This window comes from Schistocerca piceifrons, chromosome 8, assembly GCF_021461385.2.
Source record: "Schistocerca piceifrons isolate TAMUIC-IGC-003096 chromosome 8, iqSchPice1.1, whole genome shotgun sequence".
Classification (NCBI taxonomy): domain Eukaryota; kingdom Metazoa; phylum Arthropoda; class Insecta; order Orthoptera; family Acrididae; genus Schistocerca; species Schistocerca piceifrons.
Window position 1 is genome coordinate 339,612,963 of NC_060145.1, and position 9,555 is coordinate 339,622,517.

Consider the following 9,555-nt stretch of genomic DNA (forward strand, 5'->3'; position numbering starts at 1 on the left):
TCCAATTATGAAACCGAATTGAGAAGTAAAGCCTCCGAATTTTTTGTGTGAAAACTATCATAGCTTTTTAAATGAGACAAACTTTATTAACATTATACATCTTTATTGTTCATATGTACACATTTATTCCGAAAAATAGTCAACCTCATGACGAACAAATTTCTCCTAACGAGAGACCACTTCGAAGGTCATCACTGTAGAACGTTTGGCTTTATTGGCGAAGTCATAACCTCACTCCTGCTTACGTCGCTGCATGGCTGTCAACTTGAAGTCCTAGCAGATGTTCTTTAAGCTTTGGAAACATTAAAATCGGATTGAGCCAAGTTGTGACTATATGGAGGATAACTGTTGACAATGAATCCATGGCATCGAACTGTTGCGGATGTCGCAGCGTTGTATGGTCTGGGATTGTCATACTGAAGGGGAGCGTCCTCCACGTGTGAACGAACTCTTCGAATCCGAATCTCGATTACAGCACGCCGTTTCTCACGCACCGACATAGTTACGTTACACACCGCCATTTTACACACTACAATTCAGATGCCTCTAGCGGCTGCAAACATGTAGACATGAAGAATAAATATGTACAATGTGAATAAGTTTTGTTTTATTTAAAATCCCTTAAGAATTTTCACATAAAATGTTCGGAGGTATTAGTTTTAGAATGATAACATACACATATCGTGTAACTACTGCCAAATCACGTCGGTTGATATCGACGTCAGTAAAACTTCAGAATATCGATGTAAAAGGCAAACAGAAATTAAAAAGTCTTACTAAACTAAAAGCATTTCTTTTGCACCACAAGGCTGCACTATTTCGACAAACCACGTAAATTACGAAAGTCTGTAACAGTTATCAGTTTCGATAATTATCACTAAGGTTGTAACTCTTCTTTCCAAAGTGAATCAGACATACGACATAACATGCAAAAACCTACGTTATGGAAAGATAAAAAAAAGTTGAAAATAAAATGTCGTGCATCGGCTAAATATTTAGGGGTAATAGTAATAAGCGATACGTAACGGATCGGACATGTGAAATTAGAATTAAGGAAAGCGAAGGGAAAACTTAGATTTCTGGCAGAATGCTGTGCATCTGTAAAACCTACTCCTTACAAGACGCTAGATGGACCAATTTCAGAGGACTGCTCCAGCACGGGGAGTCATCATCGACGGCAGTAGATACCGAACTACTCCAAAAGCGTTGTGATAGAACCAAAGCCTATGCGAAAGTAGCAGATCTGCTCAGGGAACGTAATTGTGAATCCTTGGAAGAAAGGCGGCTGTATGCTCGAGGAAACACATCTCTTTCGTAGCGAGCTCTTTATTTCCCACATTTTTGGACGAAGTAGTATGAACCAAAACAAGAAAAAAGGGTGTGATGAACATGGGCTCTGAAATACCAACCTTAAGAACCGTGATCACTTGTTCATCTTCGGTACTGAGGAATCCATTTGTTTTACTGAACACGTGCACATAGCTCTTAAAGTATGCATTTTTGAGCTCATATTCACTAGACATTTTTTTTCTCGTTTTTGTCCACCCTACCTCCTCTGAAAACTGCCTACCCTACAGTCTCAACAACAACGGTACTAGAGTACCAGTACATATATTCCACTGTCTCAGGTATCAGAACGATTTTCTCTTGTAACTTTCGACCTTGTCGTTTCCGGACCGGATCCCTTACCTTAAACTGAGACATTTACCCTTCTCCGTCATCCCTGAAAGCTTAGGTGTAACGTGTAAATAAATGATGCGAAGACATTTGAAGGCAGACAAGGCAGAAAAGGGTTTTCTGCGACTACCGTGTGACGTGACACGAGATTCTCAAAGGTGACGACTTTGGCAGAGTAGCCATCCATAAATCTCTGAATATCATCAAGTCACCACACAGCTCGAACAGTACGAGGCCGCTTCAATGAACCAGTAACGATTGGCTGCTTCTATAATAGTCTTAGGCACCAAATGTTGCCTTGTCTCCGACAAGACTTCGCTTTTACACACGGTCGCAAACAGGTTCTCCCGTCTGACTGCCTACTTTCAACCTTGAACGTGCAGGTGGACATGATTAGGGACATTACTTTTTGGCACTATGTTCATCTTCTTGCTACTCTCTAAACGCAACCCATGGCCGAGATATATGTGGACATTTCAGTGGTGGAAATCCATCTACTTGTACAAGACATTGTTCCCACATAAATAGACAATACATTGTTCTAACTATGTTCAGCCGTCCTTTTACGAAAACGAAGTTTAGCTCCACATTCCCTTTCCTCGCATAGCTATGCGACGTCTGTATTGTTGAGAATACATTTTAATGTGTGTAAACACTATGCTTTGGAGATGCAAGCAATTACTGCTTAAACCTGACAGAATACGAAGACGTGATACTTTTCTATGGGTTTTCAGGGGGTGCTACAACACATTTCTATCGCTTTAGCCGCTCCACATGCTGTCTACTACGCACTCAATATGACAGTCCTGTGGTAAAGATGAAGCTAAATGGAGCTCCATTTTGACACTCATTGCTAATTCATGGTCAGTGTTCTACATGAGAACCTATTATTCCAATTCAATTAGTTCATGTACTGCTTCGAACATGAATTAACTGAACATAGCTCAAATTATCTTGTGGACTCGAAGACCTCTTCTCTGCGTTGACAGTGCCAAGTTAACGCGTTAGTTCTCACGTGGGCAATAACTTGCATTAGAATAATCTAACGCGCTTAAAGGTATTACCCCAGAACACATATAAGCAACGCCCAAATTTATTTTTGGATCAGGTTTATTCATCGGTACCATCAATGAGTACCAAACTTGCGATGAAATGAAACACTTGGAACATTTTTTTTTAAAGTTATGAGAATTAGAACTAGAAACTCCCTTCATATTGATATAATATACATTGACTGTGAACTATAGAACTGAGAAGCAGCAAAAACACTTACAGTTGACGTCAGTGACCGTAAGATGTATGCAGGCTACTGCAGGCCTATAGTGCTCTGTCTGTTTTGTGAAGGAACTTATATACGTCTTGTTTACGTAATAATCTTGATTTCAGTATGCAGTATCATGAAAGTAATCTTCCGTTATTTCAGATATGGGATTTATCGCAGGTGGAACAGAAGCTGTTATCACAGATTGCGTGACATATCGAAGTAATGACACTTTGCGGTAATGAGGTGTTGTCAGGATGACACACACTACGTGATTTCGCGACAGCTAACCCAGGGTGTGGAATGACTTGCGATAGCAAAGCACTGGGCCGTACTATGAGTCAGCAGCTAAGAGAGGAATGAAAGTCAGAATGTGCACTAGAGGGGAGCGAAGCAGTTTTCTGAAACTGTCTGTACAAGAGGCTAATACAAACTTGGAACAATTAGAAAGACAAGCGAAGACGATTAACAGCAGCACAACCTCCACGCCAGAGCTATAAGCTCTCAGTAACGGAGTAAAAAGGTTTGTTGGTATCCGTCTCCGCTATTTCCCGTGATGACGTTGAGATCCATTTGCCTATTTACGAAGATATTGAATGGAAGAAATACAGTTGTTGGGCACGTGTTACGATATGTGTCGTTACTGAATACTACAGTTGAAGGGATTATAAAAGGAAACAATTGGCATGGATTTCAGATAAAGATACCAAAGTATCAAAATCTTGTGCTGACTTCGTAGCATCCCCTTGAGGCACCTTCATAATCAATGTATGACTGAAGACTTCTTATTTGAAAGTATGCAGTAGTGTGTATATACAACTGATCTGGAATTATAAACTCATCTCACTAATCGAGCTATAACTGATGTTATTGCATTCCACCTAATTGTAAGTAATAAACAAGCCCAAGCTACATATTGCTTTCAATGGAATATGAGTACCACATAACTACAATCCAGTATATATGTCAATCATTCTGGATAGTCTCTTGACATTCAAATAACAGTGCATCAAGCTATCTGAGAAACTAGTCTCAGGAGTAAATCTACTTCGCAAGATTGCCGGAAGCAACTTGGATGTGGACGCATACTCTACGCATTGTTGCACTCGCAATAGTGTATTGATGGAGAATATTGCGTTTCTGTGTGGGAAAACAGTGGCCATCTGACAATGATTGATGTGCAGCTTAATGAAGGCATGAGAGTTACCACTGGTACTGTCAGACGTTCTCCCAGTCAGTGGCTGCCAGTCTTGGCTAATGTTACTCCGCAAGATCTAAGAAAGAAAGAAGCCAACATAAACTAGCTCAAAAAGATTACTTCACATAAGAATTCTCCATTATGTGATACCCTACAAGATCCATCAAAAATTCGTCTCAGATCACGCAAACCACCCTGGGCTGATTTAGAGGGTAGCAGTTCTCTTGACGTGACCTCCAAATGGCGACACCGCTGGAACGAACCTCCACCCAACAACGCTCACATGGTTCAAGATCCAACAAAGCAGGTCCAGGGGTTCGAAGTACCACGCTAAATCTGGTCAAGGCTGAACCGTATGAGGACTGGCTAAGTAAGATAGGGTTACACCACGAAGAAGTGGGGTTTCTGTCCATCCGCTGACTGCGACTACGGAGCGGAGGAGCAAACAATAAATCATATTGTTAATGAGTGCCCACTTCGAGGATTTACTGATGATCTAAGGACTTTACATCAAGTGACTCAAAGTGCTCTTGACGGTTTGTTACATTTGGACATTTCCATTTGATTGTAAATACGTTGTGTGCTTGTAAAACCATACGACAAAATAAATAACTCTTTTTCTCTCCTTTAGTGCTCCCGATTTATTTTGAAAAGTTAGTCTACGCAGTAATACTGCCCCAAGTTTCTGAGAATAACCTTTCAACAACATATCATTTTCACTTCCATGAAGGGTTGTCTTCTGAGGAGGCGTTATATGACGTCAAGAACTCAGTTTTTGGTCAACTTAATAAGAAATTCTCCCTGTTGGTATTTTGTGTAATCTTGCCAACGCCTTCGATTGTGCACATTAGAAAATTTTCTGAGAGAAACTAGAGCGGTGTGGAATTAAAGGCTTTCTCTCCATGAACGGAGCGTAACCTCAACAGCAGAAGACAGAGGGCCGCATTAACAAGTGGTACGACAGGAATAAGTGTATACCAGGTGTAAGGAACATTAAAAATGGAATCTCGCAACTTTCGGTGCCTTTTTCGCTGCTGCTCTTGACCTATATAAGTGATTTACTCGGAAGTTGTTTAAATTTTAACATGTTTGATGATGACATATATTTAGTGAGAAAAGTTTCAACCATAGTCGTAAGAGACACACGTAGGAGGATAGTGTAAATGGCTTACAAAACCTTCACAGCAAACAGCTTAATATTTAGTCGTATAAAATCTCACATACTGAAAATGAAAACAAATAACACTGTCTGACGGTCATCCAAAATATAACTCGCCGTGACACTCCACGTGTGATAATTCTGGGCGACTGTGTGGATAATAAACTTACGCAGTATCACTACATGGATAAGTTAGCCGCAACGCTCAGATCTGCCGGCTTTGTACAGCGAAATCTTTCTTGTTCTGTTAATTTACAGATGGCATTGGTCGCATGCTATGGACACTTACACCCGATCTTGTCCTTTGACATAAACGCCTGGGGAAATCCAACTGTCCCCACTCAGAAAGAGAAAAATTCGTTTAATAAGGGTTTTCTGTAAAGATCGTAACTGGACATCTCTCTGAGGCCACTTCAGGGACTTAATAGGGATTTAGATATTCTCACATTTATTTGACAATAAATTACTCCTATTGATGAATGTGGTTAGTAACAGGCGTGAATTTACGATGAACTGTACAATTTACAACCACAATATTTTAAGTAAAAATAATTTCTAAACATACTGTGCATGCCAATCTAGGTATCAGAAAGGAGCTTTTTATCTACGAGGGTTGGAACTTTAATAGTGGCAGCTATTTACAGCTCGTACAAAATAGATACTCCATGAGAACCAAAACAAATAACACTGTCTGACGGTCATCCAAAATATAACTCGCCGTGACACTCCACGTGTGATAATTCTGGGCGACTGTGTGGATAATGTACTTACGCAGCATCAGTGTAAAATTCTTCTTCTTGTTCTTGATGTCCATAAACGCTTTAGGAGACAATATGAGCTGCCTCTTACATTGTCTGCAGATGATGCTGTCATTTACCGCCATGCAAAATCATCAGTAGATCAAAATCAATTGCAAAATGATTTAGTCAAAATACCTGTATAGCGCAAAAAATGGCAAGTGACTCTTAACCATGAATAGTGTGAAGTCATAAACATGAGCGCTAAAAGGAGTCCGTTAAATTTCGGTTACACTGAAAATTACTTAAATCTAAAGACTGTAAATTCAACTAAACACTTAGGTATTAGAGTTTCAAACAAATTGGATCCATCACATAGATAATGTTGTGAGGGAAGCAAACTAAAGTCGGCGATTTATTGGGAGACCACTTAGAAAATGCAACATGTCTGCTAAAGAGTCTGCCTACACTACGTTTGCCCCCCCCCCCCCCCCGCCCCACGCGCCTCCATTCCCCCTTCTCTGGAGTATTGCAGTGTAGTGTGGGAACCACATCAAACAGAACCGACGAATGATATCGAAAAAGTTCAGCGACGTGCAGGTCGTTTTTTACTGTCGTGAAATAGGGAAGAGAGTGTCACAGATATGATACATGAGTTGGGGTGGCAATCATTGAAACAAAGGCGTGTTTCGTTAAGGCAGGGCCTTTTCTTGACATTTCAATTACCAACTTTCTCCTCACAATGTGAAAGTAATTTTTTGGCTCCCACTACATAAGGAAAAATGATAATCATTCTAAAATAAGAGATGTCAGAGCCCTTACGGAAGGTTAATTGTTCATTTTTCTCGCGAAATGTTCGAGATTGGAACGATAGAGAAGAAGCTTGAAGGCAGTTCGTTGAACCCTCTACTAGGAACTTAATTTTCAGTTGCATAGTAGTGATGTAGATGTAGATAACGAGCAACCAAATGGCATTTTTTCATTAATCAAGTACGGTGGAATTTGGAATTACTTGCGATGTAATATTTCCAAAGGCCTTGTTGTTTCAATAATGTTCATCTTCTTCTCTCGAAAGACTAATAAGAGTACACTAAGAGCTCCATTTTTCTATAGTCTTGACTACACAAGCAGTTCCTTTTGTTTTCTTGAGGGAGCAGGGAATCAAATTTTTTCATATGAGATCCCCTTTGTCTTCATGATTTGTTTTTACCACGTTAGAGTGTTCAAACAGCATATCGATATATTTTCGAGTACACTCAAGATTTTATCGCGACTAACCACCACAGCTGCTCTGGAAAGTAATCGGACCTACTTGAATCTTATGGACCACTTGTGTTAGAGTCGGAAGACAGGAGTGTAATGAGAATTTTATCAGGTGATGAGAGCCACATTGTCAGTTTTTTTGCTGACATTGCACTTAAGTGGACGCTCTACTAGCTGAGAAACTACATAGAAACGCAAACTCACTGAAGACGTTGTTTTCAGCTCGTCGTGAATGACTATTCACGTTAAATATCGCCGAAAAGCAAGGTAATGCGCCTAATTAGATGAAAAAAAACACATTATATTTGATTGCTGCTTTAGCGATAACCGCCTGCACCCTGCCACGTGAATCAGTTTATGCATGTCATGCTTCCAAGCGGTTACAACAGAATGAAGATATAAAATCTCGCGAATGCGAATCAAAATTTCGTCTAGTGAGTGCGTTCCTTCAGAAAGTAACACCTCCGCAACCTCCACAGAGGAGACCGTGTACAGATCTGCGTCTGGCCAGTTAGTAATAACAATAATAATAATAATAATAATAACAGCAGGATGACGGAAACCAGTGAAAGTGGTCCCAGTCTTTCTAAGTACACTCGGAGCAGTGCCAAAAGATCTTAGTGGGGCTCTTGAAAATCATGGGCACTGATGTAATATCCATCTGCCGACTACAGAAACATACTCTACTTGAACCTGCTTGAATTATGCGCTGATACATCACGCGGACTTACGTGCGTAGAGTGTACCCGACTTGTGACAAAACACGAAATCCAGCACAGTGAACTTATTTACTGTGTTTACTGTTATAATCCATACATATTTTTTGTATCACTTTCTGTCTGGGTGGAAAGAAACACTGTAACTGCAAGAATAGCTCCCTCTAAAGAGGGGGGGGGGGGGGGGGGTGAAAATAGAGAGTAGCTTCCGACGTGCCAAAAGCCAGACAACGTTCCCCCAGTGTTTTAAAATGACCATGTGCGCTCGTGATCGAGCAGTAACTTCTTTGATTCTTAATAAAAATGTCGTTGATCCTTACGAACCCCACCACCGCTTACATTCTCAGTAAAAATCTTTAGCGATGACGGCCGAAGACTTCCGGCATAAGAAGTCACCCTCATTCAGCCAAAGGCCTTGTCAAAGACGGTGGAGCACCGGACAGAGGTTCAGGGCACTCTCTTGCTCTTGGCGTGAGGAAATGCCTCTAGCCGGCTGGAGTGGCCGAACGGTTCTAGGCACTACAGTCTGGAGCCGCGCGGCCGCTACGGTCGCAGGTTCGAATCCTGTCTCGGGCATGGATGTGTGTGATGTCCTTAGGTTAGTTAGGTTTAAGTAGTTCTAAGTTCTAGGGGGAATAATCAACAATGATCAACGGTATGGGGATGCAGAAGGCAATGGAAACCACTGCATTGAAGACACATAATGTGCTCTTGGCCTGTAATTGAAAAAAGTGTCATGATGATCCCTCCATTCAGGTGATCGTGAGAAAAGATTAAAAAACTAAATAAAGGATAACGTTCTACGTGTCGGGTCTGTAATGTCAGAAGTTTGCACGCGTTAGGGAAGCTATGAAATGTGATAAGGGAAATGCTAATGCTCAGTCTAGACATAGTGGGGGTCAGTGAAGTGAAATGTAAAGAGGACAAGCACTTCTGATCGAACGACTACAGAGTAACATCAACAGCAGCAGAAAATGTATAACGGGAGTAGGACTCGTTGTGAATAGGAAAGTAGGACAGACAGTGACTTAACTGTGAACATTCGAATGATAGGGTTGCTATCACGAGAACTGACAGCAAACCGATAACGATATTTAAGGTGTACATGTCAACGTCGCAAACTGAAGATGAAGAGATAGAGAAAGTTTACGAGGATATTGAATGGGTAATTCAGTACATAAAGGGATATGAAAATCTATTAGTGATGGGAGATTGCAATGCGGTTATAGAGAAAGGAATACAAGAAAGAATTACAAGAGAATATGGGTTGGTACTATGAATGAGAGAGGAGAAAGACTAATTGAGTTCTGTAATAAATAGAATACGTTATGGTCAGGCAAAAATTTTGAAATCAGTTACTGGCTTAGAAAGCGTACCGCGGTGGAGATACAGACACAGGCCACAATTCAGTAGTGATGAAGAGTGGGCTGAAGCGTAAGAGACTAATCAGGAAGAATCAATGCGCAAAGAATTGGTGTACAGAAGTACTAAGGTATGAAAATATAGAATAGCGGTCGAAGACTGAAACCCCATATTTTATTTAA